The 22,399-nt window shown below is 41.1% G+C and overlaps 1 non-coding gene across 1 annotated transcript; it reads right to left on the minus strand.

Moving 5' to 3' along the window:
* Nucleotides 1-4,344: 4,344 nt before the first annotated feature.
* On the minus strand, nucleotides 4,345-4,485 carry LOC115897063. Its single transcript, XR_004057011.1, has one exon. It is a non-coding gene; the product is annotated as a U4 spliceosomal RNA (small nuclear RNA).
* Between the last annotated feature and the right edge of the window lie 17,914 nt (nucleotides 4,486-22,399).

Genomic DNA, 22,399 nt, shown 5'->3' on the forward strand with positions numbered 1-22,399 from the left:
AGTAGGGATGGGGCTTCACCACGTTGGCCAGGCTGGTCTGAAACTCCTGACCTCATGATCCACCCACCTCGGCCTCCTAAAATGTTGGGATTACAGGAGTGAGTCCACCGTGCCTGGACTATATTTAAAACTAATTGATGGCATATTTTAGATTAAATACATTTATACTGGTTATCAGAACTTAAGCAAATAACGTCACGTTTTCAGGGACAATATTTATCATTAGCTCTGTTCAGTGCAACATTAATTGTAAACATTTTTGGATATCTATTGAACCAAAAGGAAGATAAAGTGTTAAACTTGAAATATATCTTTAATGGGATGTGTGATAGAGTTTAAAATAAGGAAATATTGAGCTTGTAATCCCAGCACTTTGGGAGTCCAAGGTGGGTGGATCACCTGATGTTGGGGGTTCCAGATCAGCCTGACCAACATGGAGAAACCCTGTCTCTACTAAAAATACAAAAATAGCTGGATGTGGTGGCATATGCCTGTAATCCCAGCTACTCAGGAGGCGGAGGTTGCAGTGAGCTGAGATCGCCCCATTGCACTCCAGCACGGGCAACAAGGGAGAAACTCCATCTAAAAAAAAGAAAAACATTGAGTAATTTAGTAGACATGACACGAGTAAGCACAAAATCTTAATGATGATGAAATTTTAAAGCTGGAAAGGCTGAAGAAACAAGAATAAATAAGAAGGGGTCAGTTTGAGTGTAGTTACATGAAGCAGCAAAAGAATAAAATTTATTTCAGTTCACAATATTGTAAAAATACAAAAAACAAGATTTAAAAAATTCATGATACCCAAGAAAAAAATCAACCATTCAAAGGGAGTAGAACAATTCTGGGCAATTGATTATATTGTAGTTTTAAATATAAAATGTTAACACTTTAAATCACACTTCAAGGATTTTTTTCTATTATAACTTACTAAAGTTATTTACACGAAGATTTATTACCTACCACAAAGCAAACTGCTGAGTTACTGGAGCATAAAAACATCAGTAGGCTGGGCGTGGTGGCTCAAGCCTGTAATCCCAGCACTTTGGGAGGCCAAGGTGGGCGGATCACAAGGTCAGGAGATGGAGACCATCCTGACTAACACAGTGAACGTCCATCTCTACTAAAAATCCAAAAAAAAAAAAAAAAAAAAAAAAAGATTAGCCGGGCGTGGTGGCAGGCGCCTGTAGTCCCAGCTACTAGGGAGGCTGAGGCAGGAGAATGGCGTGAACCCAGGAGGCGGAGCTTGCAGTGAGCCAAGATCGCGCCACTGCACTCCAACCTGGGCAACAGAGCAAGACTCCATCTCAAAAAGTAATAATTAGTTCGGCTCAGTTGCTTCTCTATTATTTGTTTTTGGATGAAAAAAGGTTGTGACATTTGTCTAAAGTCAAAGGATTGTCTAAAAGCCAGTTTCCCATTCAATTTGATATAATTAGTAGGGTGAATACTTCTTCAAGTACTATTACTTGAGTGATTAAGAATTATATGGAAGAGGCAAATACTCTGCACTCGCCTCCCACTATGTGTCTGTGCATGTTTGCATTTAATATGGGGAATAGACATGATTTGAGTGTATGTGTGTATTCATATAGGGTAAGATGTGGATGGACAAATGATCACACAATGAAGTGGTAGGGCAGAAGTATAAAATAAATTTCTGAGGCTTGTGTATGGAGGAGGGAAAGCAAGTTCATCTTTCAGAAATAGTCATTTAGGTATTTAGGTCATCCTAAACATTTCCCAACTTTAAGATTTTACGATTTTAAAATATTTTATGTTCATCATATATACATTATACATATCATATATGTACACAACTTATGGAACTACAGTCTAAAATGGAGAGTTAGGTCTCTCACCACTTTCTATACCTCAACATACACCAGAAAAGTCCTAATTCTCAGCAGAAATCACTGTTAAAAATTTTAGACATCAACTAGGTATCGGGCACTTTGTTAAACAGTGGGTATTCATAGAATGACCACAGCTTTTGTTCCCACAAAGCTTACAATGTGAATTCTTCCAGTTTTATTTTTTATTTTTTTGGGACGGAGTTTCGTTCCTGTTACCCAAGCTGGAGTGCAATGGTGCGATCTCGTCTCACTGCAACCTCTGCCTCCCCGGTTCAAGTGATTCTCCTGCCTCAGCCTCCTGAGTAGCTGGGATTACAGGCCCCTGCCACCACGCCTGGCTTATTTCGTATTTTTAGTAGAGACGAGGTTTCTCCATGTTGATCAGGCTGGTCTCCAGCTCCCGACCGCAGGTGATCCGCCCGCCTCGGCTTCCCAAAGTGCTGGGGTTACAGGCGTGAGTCACCATGCCCAACAAATTCTTCCAGTTTAAAAAAAAAATTGTCCATTTTTCATCTTATCATAATTGGCTGCCTGCCTGATTTTACCTACTAAAAATTAAATTGAACTGTTTTTAACAAGTATTAGAAAGGTATGCAGTTTCTGCAAATATTTATTTGACACTCAGTTTTGGCATAAAATTTAAGTTTAAAATTTTGAGCCGGGTGCGGTGACTCATGCCTGTAATTCCAGCAACTTTGGGAGGCTGAGGCAGGTGGATAACTTGAGGTCCGGAGTTCGAGACCATCCTGGCCAACATGGCAAAACCCCATCTCTACTAAAAATACAAAAATTAGCCTGGTGTGGTGGCACACGCCTGTGATCCCAGCTACTCAGGAGGCTGAGACACCAGAATCACTTGAACCCTGGAGGCAGATGTTGCAGTGAGTCGAGAATGCACCACTGCACTCCAGCCTGGGTGACAGAGTGAGACTGTCTCAAAAAATAAAAAAAGAATTTAAAAAAAAAGAAAAGAAAAAAGAAACGTCCAGACCCAGAGCTGTTTTTTTTCCCTTATTGTATGAAAATGGCTGAACCTCTCAATTTGCCTAGGGTGCTAGTTCCCTGCCCACACATGGCCTCTTCTAAAAATTCCAAACTTCAGATTCCAGCATGCCAAAACATCTGTGCTTTGTACTTGGAGGGAGAGCAAAATAATGAAGTTTGGGGACTTATTAAAGTCTTAAAGTGAGTTCTTTATATAAACAGCACACCAACAGTGTAGAAACGTGTTTATAATCTTTACTGGCTCCAAGATTCTGTTTTTACCTTTTCTTGGTTGGGCAAATATAGCTTAGCCCTTGGCATGTCAGAATTGGCAGCTGGTAATTTTCAGAACTGAAGAGGAGATGTGGAAGAAACACCACAGAAACACTGCTTCAAGAAGAAAAAAGAAGACTATTGTGTAGAGAAGAAAGGTAATATCTTTTAACATTAAGGAGGGAAATTAAGCATTTGTTTCCTGGTCTTCAAAAGTGTTGAAATTTTAATTCATATTATTTCTTCTGGTCTCCGGATGTTTCTTTGCAATGACTAAATGCTTATTTGGGTTATGACGTGTAGTGTAATTTCAATGCCCACACACTTTCCTGTTGAATATAAAAACAGTCTCAACAGGCACCCACTTTAGAAGGTAAACCCTATGCCCAAGTCTTATTAAATGCAATGTGTCATCTGTCCCTATGCATATGGAACAAATTGGAGCCTGATCTGGCTTTCGTGCTGGAGTCTCTTGTCAGTCACTCTTTACAAAACTGTTCATCAGAATTAGTAGAGACAGTAAAATAGTTTCTAGTGGCTGCATTAGCAGAAACTGTAAGTGTTATTTTATAGTATTTTATTTATTTATTTTTGAGATGGAGTCTTGCTCTGCTGCCCAGGCTGGAGTGCAGTGGCACAATCTCAGCTCACTGCCACCTCTGCTTGCCGGCTTCAAGCAATTCTCTGCCCTAGTCTCCTGAGTAGCTGAGATTACAGGCGCCTGCCACCACTCCTGGCTAATTTTTTTTTGTCTTTTTTGTAGAGATGGGATTTCACCATGTTGGCCAGGCAGGTCTTGAACTCCTGACTTTGTGATCCACCCGCCTTGGCCTCCCAAAGTTCTGGGATTACAGGTGTGAGCCACCACACCCGGCCTGTTTTATTTTTATTGAGAAACTGGGTCTCACATTGTCACTCAGGCTGGAGTGCAATAACAGCGGAGGTGCAGTCACAGCTCACTATAGCCTCAAACTCCTGGACTCAAGGGATCCTCCTGGGTCAGCCTCCTGAGTAGGTGGGATTACTGAGTAGGTGGCACCACTGCACTCTGGTGGTAATTTTTAATTTTCTTTTTTGTTAGAGGCTGAGTTTTCCTTGGTTGCCCAGGCTGGTCTCCAACTCTGACCTCCAGCGATCTTCCACCTTGACATTCCAAAGTGCTGGGATTACAGGTGTGAGTGACCCTATTGGGCCGATTTTATTTTTATTTTTTATTTATTTTTTTGTTCAGCCTCTGTAGAGACTATCAAAAATTGTCAACGCCAGCTATATTTTTGGTCGTCATGGTGGAGTATTGGGAAAAATTTTCAATTAACAATAATCACACCCTGGATAAACCTCATTGACTACAATCATGCCACTGTGCAAAGCTTGGGTATTTTATTTTAAAAGTAAATAAAGAGAAGTGTAAGATTGCTTTCTGCTTTGAAAAACTCAGAGTTATACATTTCAGGTTTTCAGGAATATTTATTAACCCTAGACACAGTTAACTAATTTAGAAACTCTTCCCTACAAGAATTTAACCTTCAGGTCAAATTGTCAGAAAATGGCTGCAACTTAGGCTAACTCAAAGAACTCTAGTGAGTAAGCATAAAATAGTGAGATTTGTTAACACAGAACTTAAAGCTTTAACTCTCACCAGAGTCTCAGAAACTAAATTGGCCATTGCCTTGGAAGACTTTGATGTAGTTGTGGCTCAATTTCAAGTTTCCCTCAATTTAGAGCAACTGGAATTAAATGGACTTAATAATTCTCTAGCATATCAAATGCTAATCATCCAAGCTACTCACTACAGGACCTATTCAAAGATAGACACCACCAGACACCTGATTAAAGACAGTGCTTTTTCTGGGACAATTTTCTATATTTTTGCAAAGCTTGTCAATTACTGCCTTTTGGCCAGGGCGGGGGGACAGGTAATTTAAAAATCTTTGAGGGGAACCACCTAGCCTTCATGAGTTTCAAACTTCAGTGAGACTGAAGCAATCTGGAAATTAGATGTAACTACATCCAGCATCCTGTGATCTACAGTTAAATGTAAGTTAAAACTACAACAGAGGTTTGCTTGTTACATTATGTTCTGTATATTTGAAATACCTTATAATTTATAATTTTATAATTCATAATTTTAATGACTGCAGGCCGGGCGCGGTGGCTCAAGCCTGTAATCCCAGCACTTTGGGAGGCCGAGACAGGCGGATCACAAAGTCAGGAGATCGAGACCATCCTGGCGAACACAGTGAAACCACGTCTCTACTAAAAATACAAAAAACTTGCCGGGCGAGGTGGCGGGCGCCTGTAGTCCCAGCTACTTGGGAGGCTGAGGCAGGAGAATGGCGGGAACCCGGGAGGCGGAGCTTGCAGTGAGCTGAGATCCGGCCACTGCACTCCAGCCTGGGCGGCAGAGCAAGACTCCACCTCAAAAAAAAAAAAAAAAAAAAAAAAAAAAAAAAAAAAAAAGACTGCAGATATAAAAATTATAAAATGATTCAGGTTATTTATTTCAGTTTAGAGCTTTTAATTGTATATTTCTTCTCCATTTTCATACCCTTAGTTTCTTTTCTTTTTTTTTTTTTTTTTTGAAATGGAGTCTCGGCCGGGCACGGTGGCTCAAGCCTGTAATCCCAGCACTTTGGGAGGCCGAGATGGGCGGATCACGAGGTCAGGAGATGGAAACCATCCTGGCTCACACGGTGAAACCCCGTCTCTACTAAAAAATACAAAAAACTAGCCGGGCGAGGTGGCGGGCGCCTGTAGTCCCAGGTACTCGGGAGGCTGAGGCAGGAGAATGGCGTAAACTGGTGAGGCGGAGCTTGCAGTGAGCTGAGATCCGGCCACTGCACTCCAGCCTGGGCGACAGAGGGAGACTCTGTCTCAAAAAAAAAAAAAAAAAAAAAAAAAAAAAAAGACATGGATGTCTTTTTGTTGTTGTTGTTGTTTTGTTTTGTTTTGTTTTTTTGAGACAGAGTCTGGCTCTGTCGCCCAGGCTGGAGTGCAGTGGTGCAAGATCTTGGCTCACTGCAAGTTCCGCCTCCTGAATTCAGGTCATTCTCCTGCCTCAGCCTCCCTCGCAGGTGGGACCACAGGCGCCCGCCACCACACCCAGCTAATTTTTTATATTTTTAGTAGAGACAGGGTTTCACCGCGTTAGCCAGGATGGTTTGCATCTCCTGACCTCGTGATCCACCCTCCTCGGCCTCCCGAAGTTCTGGGATTACAGGCGTGAGCCACTGCGCCCGGCCCATACCCTTAGTTTCTTCAGTCTAGCCTCCCACTAGGATTTTTGGATTCATAACGTCTTAAAAAATATACTTTCCTCTCACATTTTGTTCAGAACTAAAGTTTCAACTCCGTCATTTTTTTCACCCTTAATCTACAGTTGAAGTCAAAACAGATAAAATGGTATAAAGCTTCTATCAAATTCCTTCCACCCTTGCTCTTACATTTAGAACAGTTTGTCAGATTTTTGTTTGCTAATGTGTGGTATCAAACACTTTTCTTTGTCATCTATACCGTGACATCTTATACCTTGCTCTCCTTTTAACAAACAAGTGCCAAGTTAAATACTTCAATAGTAACTCTGGAATAATGTAGCAGACGTTTAACTTTTGTAATTAAAGAGTGTCATTGGCCGAGCATGGTGGCTCATGCCTGTGATCCCAGCATTTCGGGAGGCCAAGGCGGGTGGGTCACGAGGTCAGGTGATTGAGACCATCCTGGCTAACACGGTGAAACCCCGTCTCTAGAGTGTCATTGAAAACCATTAAAATTTGTGTTTAATTTTCATCTTTTTTCTGGTCCTCACTTGTCTGAAGGACTTGCAGTATTTCATAAAGGGTATAAGAACTGTAGGTTATGGTTATCTAAAACTCCAAACATGGCAAATGTGGGCATGAGGGTACCACTTGGCATCTGACAAGTGATTTTTAGCAATATAACAAAGCTCTGCCTTCAAACTGATGATTCTACATGATAATTAGCTATTATGAGTGAGACAAAAGGAGCTAAAGAATGTATTACAAGTTATATATACCTAATTAGAGAAAAATTTTACTCTAGGAATCTTTATATTAAAGTATTGTCAACTTGTAAGAAGGAAAAAGCAGTTCTAATAAAAAAGAAAAATTAACAAATCAGAAGAATTTACAGTTTTTTCTTTGTTTGCCAACTGCATGTTTGCTTTGGAAATGAATTATTAAAAGAAAAAAAATCACTCTTTCAATTTGTTGTGAATCAGCCTCACAGTGCTAAGCATATGGTTTGTGGTGACAAAGATAACCTGATGATCACTTCAGGTTTTAGTCTGCATTTTGTTTTTCATTTAAAATATGTTTTGAACAATAACCCTCCCAATTTGTGACTAAATACAAGATGATCTTTACAAAACAGGCTCTATTTTTAAAAGCCACAGTAGGCTGGGCACGGTGGCTCAAGCCTGTAATCCCAGCACTTTGGGAGGCCGAGACGGGCGGATCACGAGGTCAGGAGATCGAGACCATTCTGGTTAACACGGTGAAACCCCGTCTCTACTAAAAAATACAAAAAACTAGCTGGGCGAGGTGGTGGGCGCCTGTAGTCCCAGCTACTTGGGAGGCTGAGGCAGGAGAAGGCATGAATCCGGGAGGCGGAGCTTGCAGTGAGCTGAGATCCGGCCACAGCACTCCAGCCTGGGCGGCAGAACGAGAGTCTGTCTCAAAAAAAAAAAAAAAAAAAAAAAAAAAAAAAAAGCCACAGTGCATTAAAGCTACGAATATTTTCAAGAATTAGAAACATAAGTGTCTTAAGATTTTCCAAAAATCTCAGGACTTCTGGGGAATATCCAACATTTGTAGGACGTAAACTCTGTTGCCTCACAAAACTTGGATAATCAATAAAAATATGCTTTATAGTGAAAAGATATTTCAAGCAAAAATGATGTAAATAGAATTAGATGAGTGATTTGCAAGAAATGTGTGTCTGAAAATATTCTTGCCATGTTAAATAAGATTTGGCCTTATGTTCATCCTTATACACTAAACATTTTAAAAAATGATACTTTAAACAAGTCTTGTGTCCTTTCTTGTTTATTTTAGTATCCCCCCAAAAACCATAAATACAACCATATATCAGGGCAAAGCTGTATTGAGGGTTTGGGCATAGTGCTCTTACTTTTATTTTTACTATTCATTTCTTTGTATAGCAAGTAATATGTATTTTTCATCAATGATCAAATTTTGTATATTTTTAGTTGCTTGTGGGCTAGAGGCTTAAGGAATAGAATACTTTTCCTTTCATGTTGTTCAATGACCACAACGTCAAACATGAATTTGGTGAAAGTCTATCCAGTGATATATATAGTTTTAATTTCAAATTTATGGTTCTAGAAATTTTTGAGGCTGGCAGAAGCACAGGTAAGCAGAAGCTGATTACTCAAGGAAATGTTTCTCGTTTATTAACTATATAATCTTGAACAAGATGCATAACCTTTGATGCTCAGTCTCAAACTACAAACAAAAATAAAAATTCATTCCTGAAAAGTTGTTGTGATGATTTAATAAGGTATGAGTAAAGCGCATAGAACATGTGGTAAATGAGAGGCATTAGCTAATGGTTACAGTTTCTTTCAAGGGAAATAAACAAAGGGAAAAGTAGCACTGTCAGAAAAAAAAAATCCAGTACACTGTCATATTCTGAAAGTCAAAATGTTACGTCGGTGTTTTCTGCTTCTACAGAGTGTTAATAAATAAAACAAGGATATGTCAATTTGTGTAATCACAAGACCACTGGAAACAAGTCGTAATGTCTTACACTACGTTAAATGTAGTATGTGAGGACTAGAAAATAACAGTGTAAATATAAAAAGTAAACAAGATGAGAAGAGCTTTACTTTTTTTTTCAGAGACAGAGTCTCATTCTGTCACCCAGGCTGCCATGCAGTGGCTCAAGGTACAATCACAGTTCGAACTCCTGGGCTTAAGCCATCCTCCCGCCACTTGAGTAGCTAAGTCTACAGGTGCACATGCCTGGCTAATTTTTCTTTTTTTAGAGACAGAATCTCGCTATGTTGCCCAGGTTGGTCTCAAACTCCTGGCCTCAAGAGATTCTCTTGCCTAGGCCTCCCAAAGTTCTGGGATTACAGGCGTCAGCTACCATGCCCATTCAAGAACTTTAAATTTAGTTCCTACAACAGATAGGCATGTATAGTAAGTCACCTTCAGAATTCTGAGAATTTGATAAGTAAAAAATCAACCTACAAAAAAAGGTTAGAATGTGGCCCACCATAAAGTAGCTGAAAGTATTATTATTATTGTTATTAGAGGCAGGGTCTTGCTATGCTAGAGTGTAGCAGTGGCTATTCACAGATGTAAACATAGTGCATTACAGCCTTGAACTCTTGGGGCTTGAGCTATCCTCCTGCCTTAGCCTCCTGAGTAGCTGAGTCTACAGGTGTGTGCCACTGCATCCAGCTAGAAGAAGTATTATTAACAGATCAAGGAAAAGAATAGAGAAGGGAAATAAAATTAATTTTCATTAGAAATGTATAATGGCTCCCTTTGTCTATTGAAATAATGACTGCAATACTTCAATAGGCCTCAAAGATGTTACATTTGCTGGATCCTGGCTCTTTTGCAGTCTCATCCATCATCATTCCCAGTTCTCTGAGCTATAACTGTTGTAGAGGTTTTCCAGTACCTGCAAAGCTCTGAGTTTCTTCCTACCCATGGTCTTTGCCCTCTGCCCAAATCACATTCCTCCCCATTCACCTAGGTAACTCTTGTTCTTCAATTCCCAGCTAAATCTTGCTTCCTCCTAAATCCTTTCTCTGATTCCCTGGGCTGCCCATTTTATGCTCCCATGGCATCTTGGTCTCTTCTTATGATTATGTGTACTGAATTGTTCAGTATATTTTATTTACCTAGTATATCATACTCACAATGAAAACAGAAGCCATTTCTGTCTTACTCTCTGCTGTGTCTCCAGAGTTGAACAGTTTGTGCAGTGTAATACTAACAACAATACCTACCAATGTCGCCTGCTAATTAATAAATGCAGTTGAAGCAGGTACAACTCTTTGTTTTTTTGTCAGCTATATCCCTGTTAAGGAAATAGATAAATAGGTTGAAATTAGTCATTCACATCATCAAAATTCCTTTCTCTTTTTCTGTGCTTGCCAAACTACCTCATTAGTATGTTAGTATTTGCTTTTCTACACAACAACCCTGCGACATAAGTACTGGTATCTTCACTTGATGAATAAACTGAGGGTAAGTAAGTTACCCAAAGTGGTCCAGTCAAGGTCTGCATACTCTTAACTACCCCACTCTCAGCTAATAATGACCTTATTGTAGTAGGGACTAGGACCATTAAAGAATGTGAGGCTCTCTTTCCTTTTTTTCTTCCTCCCTTCTTTTCTTTTCTTTTCCTTTCCCCCTCCCCTCCCCTCCCCTCCCCTCCCCTCCCCTCCCCTCCCCTCCACTCCTCTCCCCTCCTCTCCTCTGGAGGCAGAGTCTTGCTCTGTTGCCAAGCTGGAGTGCAATGGCGCTCTCGGCTCACTGCAACCTCCGCCTCCCAGGTTCAAGCGATTCTTCTGCCTCAGCCTCCTGAGTAGCTGGGCACACGCCACCACGCCCAGCTAATTTTTAGTATTTTTAGTTTCACCGTGTTGGCCACGATGGTCTTGATCGCCTGACGTTGTGATCCGCCTGCCTCAGCCTCCCAAAGTGCTGGGATTACAGGCGTGGGCCACCGCTCCCGGCCCTCCCTTCTTTTTTATTCTTCCTTCCCTTCTTGCCCTCCCTCCCACTCTTCCTCTTTCTTTTCTTTTTATTTTCCTCCCTTAGTTGTAAAAGCAAATCCTCTTATCACAAAAATGCAAACTAAAGTAGAGGTATGTGAAAAGCAAAAACTCTTTTCAATCCTCTCCCTAAAGGTACCCAGATTATACATAGATATACCTATAGCTTGTAAATTATTTTATTTATATTTATAATAATCTTTCATGTTAACATATATGGACCTTACTGGCCGGGCTCAGTGGCTTACGCCTTTAATCCCAGCACTTTGGGAGGCCGAGGTGGGCGGATCACCTAAGGTCAGTTCGAGAGCAGCCTGGCCAACATGGTGAAACCCTGTCTCTACGAAAAATACAAAATTAGCCGGACGTGGTGGTGCATGCCTGTAATCCCAGCTACTCGGGAAGCTGAGGCAGGAGAATCGCTTGAACCCAGGAGGCAGAGGTTGCAGTGAGCCGAGATTGTGCCACTGTACTCCAACTTGGGCAACAAGAGCAAAAACTCTGTCTCAAAAAAAAAAAATAAAAAATAAAAAATAATATATATATATATATATATGGACCTTACAAATGGGATTCCATTTGTAATCCCAGTACTTTGGGAGGCTGAGGTGGGAGGATTGCTTGAGCTCAGGAGTTTGAGACCAGCCTGGGCAACATAGTGAGATACTGTTTCTGTAAATTTAAAAAATAAATTAATAAAACAATTAACAAAAAAATGGAACTACTTCATTTTTAATGGCTGCATAATATGCCACAGGGTGATTATTCTGTAAACTTATTTATTTATTATTGGACATTTCAAGTTTTTCCTCAGTTTGACATTATTACAAATATTACTGACAATACTTGCACATAGACATGTCACTGCACTCCATAAACAGCATGTGGCTATTAACATATTGACATTATGTTTGGCTCATGATAGAAAAAATCATTAATATGATGACAGTGATTTGTTCAGAATAATATAAAATTTTGTCTTTCATGATGTCTAAGAATTTCGTTAAGGGAAAATTAAGAGCTCAGTCAGAGAGCTCTAATTCATCTGCACTTATCAATTCCTATTCACTTTCTGCCTCCCTAGTTACCAGCTTGATACAAAGATATGTTTTTTTTTTTTTTTTTGAGACGGAGTCTCGCTCTGTCACCCAGGCTGGAGTGCAGTGGCCGGATCTCAGCTCACTGCAAGCTCCGCCTCCCGGGTTTACGCCATTCTCCGGCCTCAGCCTCCCGAGTAGCTGGGACTACAGGCGCCCGCCACCTCGCCCGGCAAGTTTTTTGTATTTTTAGTAGAGACGGGGTTTCACCCTGTTAGCCAGGGTGGACTCAATCTCCTGATCCACCTGCCTCGGCCTCCCAAAGTGCTGGGATTACAGGCTTGAGCCACCGCGCCTGGCTTTTTTTTTTTTTGCTTTTTTTTTTTTTTTTTTTGAGACGGAGTCTTGCTCTGCCACCCAGGCTGGAGTGCAGTGGCCGGATCTCAGCTCACTACAAGCTCCGCCTCCCGGGTTTATGCCATTCTCCTGCCTCAGCCTCCCGAGTAGCTGGGACTACAGGCGCCCGCCTCGTCGCCCGGCTAGTTTTTTGTATTTTTAAGTAGAGACAGGGTTTCACCGTATTAGCCAGGATGGTCTCGATCTCCTGACCTCGTGATCCGCCCGTCTCGGCCTCCCAAAGTGCTGGGATTACAGGCTTGAGCCACCGCGCCCGGCTTTTTTTTTCTTTTTAACTTTGAGTTTCACTCTCGTTGCCCAGGCTGGAGTGCCGTGGCGCGATCTCGGCTGACCGCAAACTCTGCCTCCCAGGTTCAAGCGATTCTCCTGCCTCAGCCTCCTGAGTAGCTGGGATTACAGGCATACGCCACCACGCCTGGCTTTTTGTATTTCTAGTAGAGACGGGATTTGTCCATATTGGTCAGGCTGGTCTCGAACTCCAGACTTCAGGTGATCCGCCCACCTCGGCCTCCCAAAGTGCTGGGATTACAGGCGTAAGCCACCACGCCCGGACCAAAGCACTGTAATTTAATGACAAGATAAATTTTAATATGACAAATTGTATTAGCATGAACATCAAGAAGTAGCTCAGATAGCCTAACTTCTATTTTACTCTATTTTATTCTTTCATAATAAACATGAATCATTCAATTTGTGAATATAGCCTATACATATGTCAAATATAGCATATATATGTGTATATATATATATTTTAGACAAGAGTCTCACTCTATTGCCCAAGCAGAAGTGCAGTGGTGTGATCTCGGCTGACTGCAGCTTCAACCTCCTGGACTCAAGCGATCCTCCCACTTTAGCCCCCTGAGTAGCTGGGACTACAGGTGTGCACCACTTCACCCAGCCAATTTTTAAAGTCTTTTTAGAAACAGAGTCTCACTATGTTACCCAGGCTGGTTTCAAACTCCTGGCTCAAGTGATCCTCCCACTTCAGCCTCCCATAGTGCTGGGATGACAGGTGTGAGCTATAATATAATGCTCAGCTAGCATATACCTTTTATTTTAAACAAAATTTTCTTTTCTGGTGAGGAGTGGGAGCAGGGAAGGGCAGGAGGGGGAATTGCATGAGCATATAAGTTTTCTAAATAAATTTAGCTAAATTATAAATGTAATAAATATCTATTATAGAAAACTTCAAAGAAACTTAAATGTTAACAAAAGACAAGAAAAAAACTCCTTTAATCTGAACAGCCAAAGGAAAAAATGACTATACAGTTTTTGTTTCAATATTCTTGAATCTATGAATTGTTTTGCCTTTAAATTGAAAATATTAGTGATAGTTTTTATATGAAAATCGACTTAATATTTAACATAAGCATTTTTGCATTAACATAAGCGTTATTTATTTATTTATTTATTTATGAGACAGAATCTTGCTCTGTTTCCCAGATTGGAGTGCAGTGACACAGTCTCGGCTCACTGCAACCTTTGCCTCCCGGGTTCAAGCAATTCTCCTGCCTCAGTCTCCTGAAGAGCTGGGATTATAGATGTGCGCCACCACGCCCAGCAAATTTTTGTACTTCAGTAGAGATGGGGTTTTCTATGTTGGTCAAGGGGCTCTCAAACTCCTGAACTCAAGCGATCTGCCCACCTCCGCCTCCCGAAATGCTGGGATTACAGGCGTGAGCCACCACGCCCGGCCAACACAAGAAACTTTTTTTTCTTTTCTGAGACAGGGTCTCACTCCGTCACCCAGGCAGGAGTGCAGTGGTGCGATATTGGCTTACTGCAACCTCCACGTCCTGGGTTCAAGGGATTCTCCTGCCTCAGCCTCCAGAGTAGCTGGGATTACAGGCATGTGCCACCACACCCGGCTAATTTTTGTATTTTTAATGGAGACTGGGTTTCACCATGTTGTCCAGGCTGGTTTTGAACTCCTGGTCTCAAGTGATCCACCCTCCTCGGCCTCCCAAAGTGCTGGGATTACAGGCGTGAGCCACCACGCCTAGCCTTTTTTTTTTTTTTTTTTTTAATGGAGTTTCTCTCTTGTTGCCCATACTGGGGTGTGATGGCGATCTCGGCTCACTGCAACCTCCGCCTTCCGGGTTCAAGCGATTCTCCTGTCTCAGTCACCCGAGTCACAGAGATTACAGGCATGCGCCACCAAGCCTGGCTATTTTTGTATTTTTATTAGAGACGGGGTTTCTCCATGTTGGTCAGGCTGGTCTCGAACTCCCGACCTCAGGCAATCTGCTCGCCTTGGCCTCCTAAAGTGCTGGAATTACAGGCGTGAGCCACTGCACCCGACCAACATAAGCATTTTTTTAAATGTCACTTGGAGCAACAAAGCAAGACCCTAACTACAGAAATTTAAAAAAAAAAAAAAATTTAGGTGCAGGTGGCATGCCTCTAGTACCAGCTACTCAGGAGGCTGAGGCAGGAGGATCCCTTGAGCCCAGGTGTTCGACGTTGCAATCAATGACCTTTGAACATGCCCTTGTACTCCAGCCAGGGTGACAGAGCAAGACCCCATCTCGAGAAAATAAATAAATAAATAAAAATGTCATTGGGCATTTGTGCCATTATTTATCCAATCATTCTATTGTTAAATATTTAGTTTGTTTTGAATTTTTTGCTATTATAGGTGACACTTGATGAACAACTTTGTTCATTTTTTTAATTTAATTTTTTTAGGTTAAATTCTAAGAATTAGAATCAAAGTTTTGAACAGTTTAAAGACTCTTTTGAACCTAACAAGAATTATATTTAGTACTCTAAAAAAAAAAAATTCCTGTTTTGTATGTGAAAACTCTCATATTTAAATTTACATTTATTTAATTAATAGTTGTATTAATATGTATGTAAACGTGTATGTGCTATTTTTTCACTTAAAACGCCTGTGACCATTGCCTCTTATTCTTTTGTGGTGTTGATGACTTTGCGAGCTCTTTTTTATAATAAAAATGTTAACTATCTTTTTTTTTTTTTTTGCTATGACTCTTTTTCTAGCTTATTATGTGATTTTAAATTTTAAAATATTTGCTTTTTTGATACGAAATTTCTGAAATTTCTGTAGCCAAAATTCTTGATCTTTACCTTCAAAATTACGAGTTTTCATCTTTCTTTCGCCCAGGGATTTGATATTTAACCACAATATTTTAGTTGTTCATTATATGCTTTTGTTTTTATTTCACATTTGACTTTTTGTTACCTTTGTGTCTTCAGAGTACAGTGTACGTTAAGACATATATAGATTTTCTTCTCAGTAGTTGACTAATTACCCCAATACTTTTTTCTTTCCTACAATAGTTCTTTATTAAGATGAAAACTGACCAGGCGCAGTGGCTCCAGCCTGTAATCCCAGCACTTTGGGAGGCCCAGGCGGGCGGATCACGAGGTTGGGAGATCGAGACCACCCTGGCTAACACAGTGAAACCCCGTCTCTACTAAAAAAATGCAAAAAACTAGCCGGGCGAGGTGGCGGACGCCTGTAGTCCCAGCTACTCGGGAGACTGAGGCAGGAGAATGGCGTAAAACCCGGGAGGCGGAGCTTGCAGTGAGCTGAGATCCGGCCACTGCACTCCAGCCTGGGCGACAGGGGGAGACTCCGTCTCAAAAAAAAAAAAAAAAAAAAAAAAAAAAAGATGAAAACTACCCTGGTTAGTTCTATGGTGAGTATTCTGCATACAAAGGATACAAATGGAATGATGAGTAACATATTTACCAAGTTGTCAGGCCCCAAGAGCAAGGGAGGGTTGAAGCCGGTATTGTGTACATGAGGCCCCTACCTGGGAAGGTGAAGAGGGGATAGTGCAGGAAGGTGAGTACAGCATGCGTTCACAAAGAGGTCAGTTGTGGAATGGGAACGGTCAACTCTGAAGCTATGGGGCTTGGAGAGAGCCTCAGCTGTTGCATGAAAGAGTGAAAGCAGATGCAGCAGTTTTCAAATCAAGTTCCATGGAGGCATTTTAGGGGCTTTCCTGGGAAAGCATGAAGAGCTGGAAGAGGTTTACAGCCCTCTCCTCTCTTTCCACCAGAAATATAAATGCTTTTTCTTTCTGTTTCAACATGAGATTTTATTTGAAAACATGATTTCAGTGTTTTTGTAATAACTTATTTATTGCAGACATTTTTAAGTACATGAAAGTAGCAAGAATAATAATACATTCTCATTCTTCACCAATGATAATTTTACCTTTCTTATTTCTTCTCTTTCCGTTTTTCTATTTTATTTTATTTTATTTTATTTTATTACGATAGATGGGCAGTACAGCAGAGAAGGGGCTGTCTGCCTGTTTTTCCTTTTTAATCTGGAATATTTTAACACAAATCCCAGACATCTAGTCATTTCACTTGTAAATAATCTAGTATGTTTCTTTGCCTGAAAAAGACATCTTGTTTTTAAAAATATAATTTCCATGCCTTTATCTCACCTAACAAAATTTACAATAATTATTATTATTAACAATAATTCCCAGCCCAGGCACGTTGACTCATGCCTGTAATCCCGGCACTTTGGGAGGTCAAGATGACAGAGTAGCTTAAACTCAGGAATTCAAGATCAGCCTGGGCAACATAGCAAGACCCTGTCTCTCCAAAAAGTTAAAAAATTAGCTGGGCATGGTGACGAGTACCTACAGTCCCACCTACTCAGGAGGCTGAGGTGAGGGATTGCTTGAGCCTGGGAGGTTGAGGCTGCAGTGAGCTGTGATTGTGCCACTGCACTCCAGCCTAGGCAATGAAGTTTGTTTGTTTTTGTTTTTAAAAATGTTTTGTTTTGTTTCTAAACAAAAACAAAAATAAACCTAAATTCTTTAATATCACCTAAGTCCATATAAAGATTTTTCTGATAGCTCAGGAGTATCTGTGATGCTTCCTATAGTATAATTTACATATAATAGAGTCAGTTCTGGTCCATCAAATCTGTTTCATTGAACTGTGTCTAGTATTATGTTACAATGGCCTCATAAAAGTTATTTAGTTTCAGTGGAGATGGGGGCGACAGAGCGAGACTCCATCTCAAAAAAAAAAAAACAAAAAAACAGTTATTTTAATTTCAGAATAGGTTTCGTTATCTAGAAGGGAAGAGGAGGTTTCAGTATTTATTTATTATCTAGATAGGTTTATTATCTAGAAGGGCATTAATCTACCATTTTAACATCAGTTTGTAAAGATGTTCTTATTTGTTCTTCTAGATGCTCCCTTAGGTTCTTTTCACCTTCTTTTTTTTTTTTTTTTTTATTGAGACGGAGTCTCGCTCTGTCACCCAGGCTGGAGTGCAGCGGCCAGATCTCAGCTCACTGCAAGCTCCGCCTCCCGGGTTTATGCCATTCTCCTGGCTCAGCCTCCGAGTAGCTGGGACTACAGGCCCCCGCCACCTCGCCCGGCTAGTTTTTTGTATTTTTAGTAGAGACGGGGTTTCACCATATTAGCCAGGATGGTCTCGATCTCCTGACCTCGTGATCCGCCCGTCTCGGCCTCCCAAAGTGCTGGGATTACAGGCTTGAGCCACCGCGCCCGGCCTTTTCACCTTCTAAGAAGAAAAATAATGTTTCTAAATCCAAATTTTGGAGTCACAGGCTCTCGTCAAACATAAAAGACTTAGGCAAACCAGTTATTTCTGGAGTAATGTATTATTTCCCTGCCTTCTCCACATCAAAATTTCTAAAAGCAAATCCAGAAGCCAAATCTACTCAATACTTTCACTTATGTCAAAAGTTAATTCAAGGAAAGAAATCACTTTATAGTAAACCACTGGGACATAAAGCAAAATAAAATAAATAACTGTGAAGGAGAATTGCACTTCTGTGATTTGAGCAACAGATGAGAACACTTTCCTCTGCTGGCTTTTGAATCGAATCCAGGGGAAAAGTGAGAAGATGTGAAGCTAGAGATAAAAATCCTTATGAAATCAAGGTAAGAGTTCAAAAACATATTATTGATTTAGAAATCTTGATCAAGAAGGAACAGAATTGGAAGGAAAGGTGAAGAGTTAATCTTATGCATTTTCATTCATGCCATAAAAAATTATTTCCTCTGAGATTCAGCCCCATTGCAGAAAGAACTTGAGATGACCAATGATTTTAATTTCATGCTCTACCTTGACATGCTAAGTTCATGATTTATTGAAATTTGTACATACCATGTGGATGAAATTTCTAGCTTTTGCAATTTGCTTAACTTGTTTATAGTAAGAGGTATAACAGGTTTTGACATCTCAGGTTGTTTAGGGGTAACTGGCTGATTTCTCAACTCAGGGTAGAACACTGTGTATCAAGGTGAAAAGGAAATTAAAGACAAATTAGCTGGATTTTCTGGGGATAGTGAAATGTGGGAGTCCAAGGTATAGGCCTCAAAAAACACAACTAACAATCTTCTACTGGCAAACATCTTGCATGTTAGGTCAACTGAATAACGAAGACTAACAGGACATCAGATCATTAGATACATTCTGGAGTTATTTTTTAATTTGTTTTTTATTTTTATTATCATTTAGAAATAATTTTTTGTAGAGAGGGGCTGTCACTATGTTGTTCAGGCTGATCTGGGCCATCCTCCTTTGCCTCCCAAAGTGCTGAGATTGCAGGTGTGCACCAACATGCCTGGTTGGAGCTGTCTATGCAGCAAAGAGTGAGAACTTCCTGGATAGGGTCATATTATAAAAGCTAGCACCATCATTTTGCTCAGTTGCTGATAAAGGCTTGTGTTTTCTCACACTTTACGAAAGTATTGGCAGCTCTCAGTTTACAAATGTGCTAATACAAGCATCTTCTGCGTGGTCTGATTACACACCATCTCCTCAGGCCACCCATTGTTCTAGAATCAAACACCTGGAGGATGGTGCCTCCTGACATCTTGGTGGGAAGTGGTGGTGGTGATAGTGGTTAGGCGCTGACTCTTTTCTATCAACTCTTTTCTTCCTCCTAACTTTACCTCTTGTGTTCTCTTTATAACAATGCTGCTGATTTTTGGTCCAACATAATTCCACTTTGCAGTTCAACGATTAACCCTCTACTTAAGAATTGCCCAGGCCAGCATGGTGGTTCACGCCTGTAATCCCAGCATTTTGGAAAGCCCAGGTGGGTGGATCACGAGGTCAGGAGTTCGAGACCATCCTGGCTAACATGGTGAAACCTCGTCTCTACTAAAAATACAAAAAATTACCCGGGCATGGTGGCAGGCACCTGTAGTCCCAGCTACTCAGGAGGCTGAAGCAGGAGAATGGCGTGAACCCCGGAGGTGGAGCTTGCAGTGAGCCGAGATGCGCCACTGCACTCCAGCCTGGGTGACAAAGTGAGACTCCATCTCAAAGAAAAAGAAAGAAAAAAAAAAAAAAAGAATAATTGCCCTTGTATATTTGATAGATTGAGGTGCAGGTCCAGACAGGGGTCACAGTGTAAAAAGAACAAAGGAGCCTTCTGGAAAAGAAATTATTCTAAGGGTGCTAGCATAGCCCTGAAAATGTCAGGCTCTGTCAACTCCATATTTCTGCATGTGTTGTCCACACTGTCTACAACACATTTCTTCATGTAGGTAACCCCTTCTCATCTTTCAAGACTCACCTCGGTCACACACCTTTTCTAGATCATTCCTGTCATCTACCCTGTGTTTTTATAATCATCTGTAATTGTCTCTGCCATAGCATTTATTATACTATATTTCAATTAGGTTTTTTTTTTTTTTTTTTTTTTTTTTTTTTGAGACAGGGTCTCTCTCTGTGGCCCAGACTGGAGTGCAGTGGTGTGATCTCAGCTTACTGCAACCTCCATCTCCTGGGTTCAAGAGATTCACCCACCTCAGCCTCCTGAGTAGCTGGGATTACAGGTGCCTGTCACCACAGGCTGGCTCACTTTTGTGTGAGTGTTTTTAGTAGAGGTGGGGGTTTCACCATACTGGTCAGGCTGGTCTTGAACTCCTAACCTCAGGTGATCCACTCACCTCAACCTCGCAAAGTACTGGGATTACAAGCATGAACCACCGTGCTTGGTCTAATTAGTTATTTTTGTTCTCTACCTTCACTATTAGAATGTAAACTTATTGAGGGCAGGAACTGAGTTATATTCACTATTGGTCAGCAGTACCTCCCACCATGTGCAGAACACATAATATCTTCTCAGAGTAAATGAATAGAGTTTGATTTAATGACATTATCTCAGCAAGAGAAGGAAGGGGCAGTGATTCAGACTACAGTGATGTGTCTGTCATACAGATGATCCTTTGCTCCGGTTTCCACAGGTTTATACCTTTATCCTAGAGAGAAGGTTTGGGGAATAGGAAAGGGGTATCTCACTGAAACTCCTATAAGAGTTTAGAAGCTCAAGGCAACTCTGATTTAAGGTATATATCACTGAATGTGTATCTATAACCAAATGTGTACATTCTTTCCATTCTTCTGATAACCAGAAACAGCAGGAACAATTTCTAAATATTAGAATCCTTGGCAATAGGTGACCAGAATGATCCAAACAAAAGAAATAAAAATTGTAGCCACCTTGGCCGGGCGCAGTGGCTCACGCTTGTAATCCCAGCACTTTGGGAGGCCGAGGCGGGCGGATCACGAGGTCAGGAGATCAAGACCATCCTAACACGGTGAAACCCCGTCTCTACTAAAAATACAAAAAAAATTAGCCGGGCGTGGTGGCAGGCCCCTGTAGTCCCAGCTACTCGGGAGGCTGAGGCAGGAGAATGGTGTGAACCCGGGAGGCAGAGCTTGCAGTGAGCCGAGATCACGTCACTGCACTCCAGCCTGGGTGACAGAGCGAGACTCCGTCTCGGAAAAAAAAAAAAAAAAAAAAGAAAGGAAAAATTGTTGCCACCACCATGGTAATAGTCCCATGTTTCTGAGCACATGGGAAACAAATATCAAGCATATCACACCTATTTACTATCATTGCAGTTGTTCTTTTTTCTTCCACTCTTTTTCTGTCACCTCTCGCTTTAATTGAGCATTTTATTTAATTCAATTTTCTCTCTTCTCTTAGCATATCAATTATACTTCTCCTTAAACAACTTTTAGTGGTTGCTCTAGAGTTTGCAATATACATTTACAACTAACCTAAATCCATCTTCAAGTAACACTGTAACAGTTGGGCATGGTGGCTCGCGCCTAAAATCCCAGCACTTTGGGAGGCCAAAGCAGGAATATATTGCTTCAGGCCAGGAGTTCAAGGCCTGCCTGGGCAAAACAGCCAGGTCCCATGTCTACAAAAAATAAAAAATAAATGAATAAAAATTAGCCAAGTGTGGTGGTGTGCGCCTGTTGTCCTAGCTACTCGAGAGGTAGAGGTGGGAGGATTGCTTGAGCCCAGGAGTTCAAGGTTGCAGTAAGCCGTGATCATGCCACTGCACTTCTAGCCTGGGCAACAGAGCAAGACCTTTGCTGCTAAAAAAAAAAAAAAAAAAAAAAAAAAAAAAAAAAAAAAAAAAAAAACGGCCGGGAGCAGTGCCTCACGCCTGTTATGCCAGCACTTTTGGAGGCTAAAGAGGGCAGATCACAAGGTCAGGAGATCGAGACCATCCTGGCTAACACAGAGAAACCTCGTCTCTACTAAAAATACAAAAAATTAGCCGACATGGTGGCAGGCACCTGTAGTCCCAGCTACTCGGGAGGCTGTGGCAGGAGAATGGCGTGAACCCTGGAGGTTGAGGTTGCAGTGAGCTGAGTCGCACCACTGCACTCCAGCCTGGTTGACGGCAAAAATCCATCTCAAAAAAAAAAAAAAAAAAATTGATTTCCTTTCTCAAAAATTATTTTGCAATGATAATATGTTGACTCTATAATAAGAAAAATTTAGCCAGGCATGGTGGCTTATGCCTGTAATCCCAGCACTTTAGGAGGTTGAGGCGGGCCAATTGTTTGAGCTTAGGAGTTTGAGACCATTCTGGACAACATAGTGAGACCTCATCTCTACAAAAAATAAGCAAAAAATTGTAGTTATGTACAGTGGTGCACACCTGTAGTCCCAGCTACTTGGGAGGCTGAGGTGGGAGTTTCACTGGAGCCCAGGAGGTGAAGGCTTCAGTGAGCTGAGATTGTGCCATTGCACTCCAGCCAGTGCAACAGA

The sequence above is a fragment of the Rhinopithecus roxellana genome, chromosome 4, assembly GCF_007565055.1.
Source record: "Rhinopithecus roxellana isolate Shanxi Qingling chromosome 4, ASM756505v1, whole genome shotgun sequence".
NCBI lineage: Eukaryota > Metazoa > Chordata > Mammalia > Primates > Cercopithecidae > Rhinopithecus > Rhinopithecus roxellana.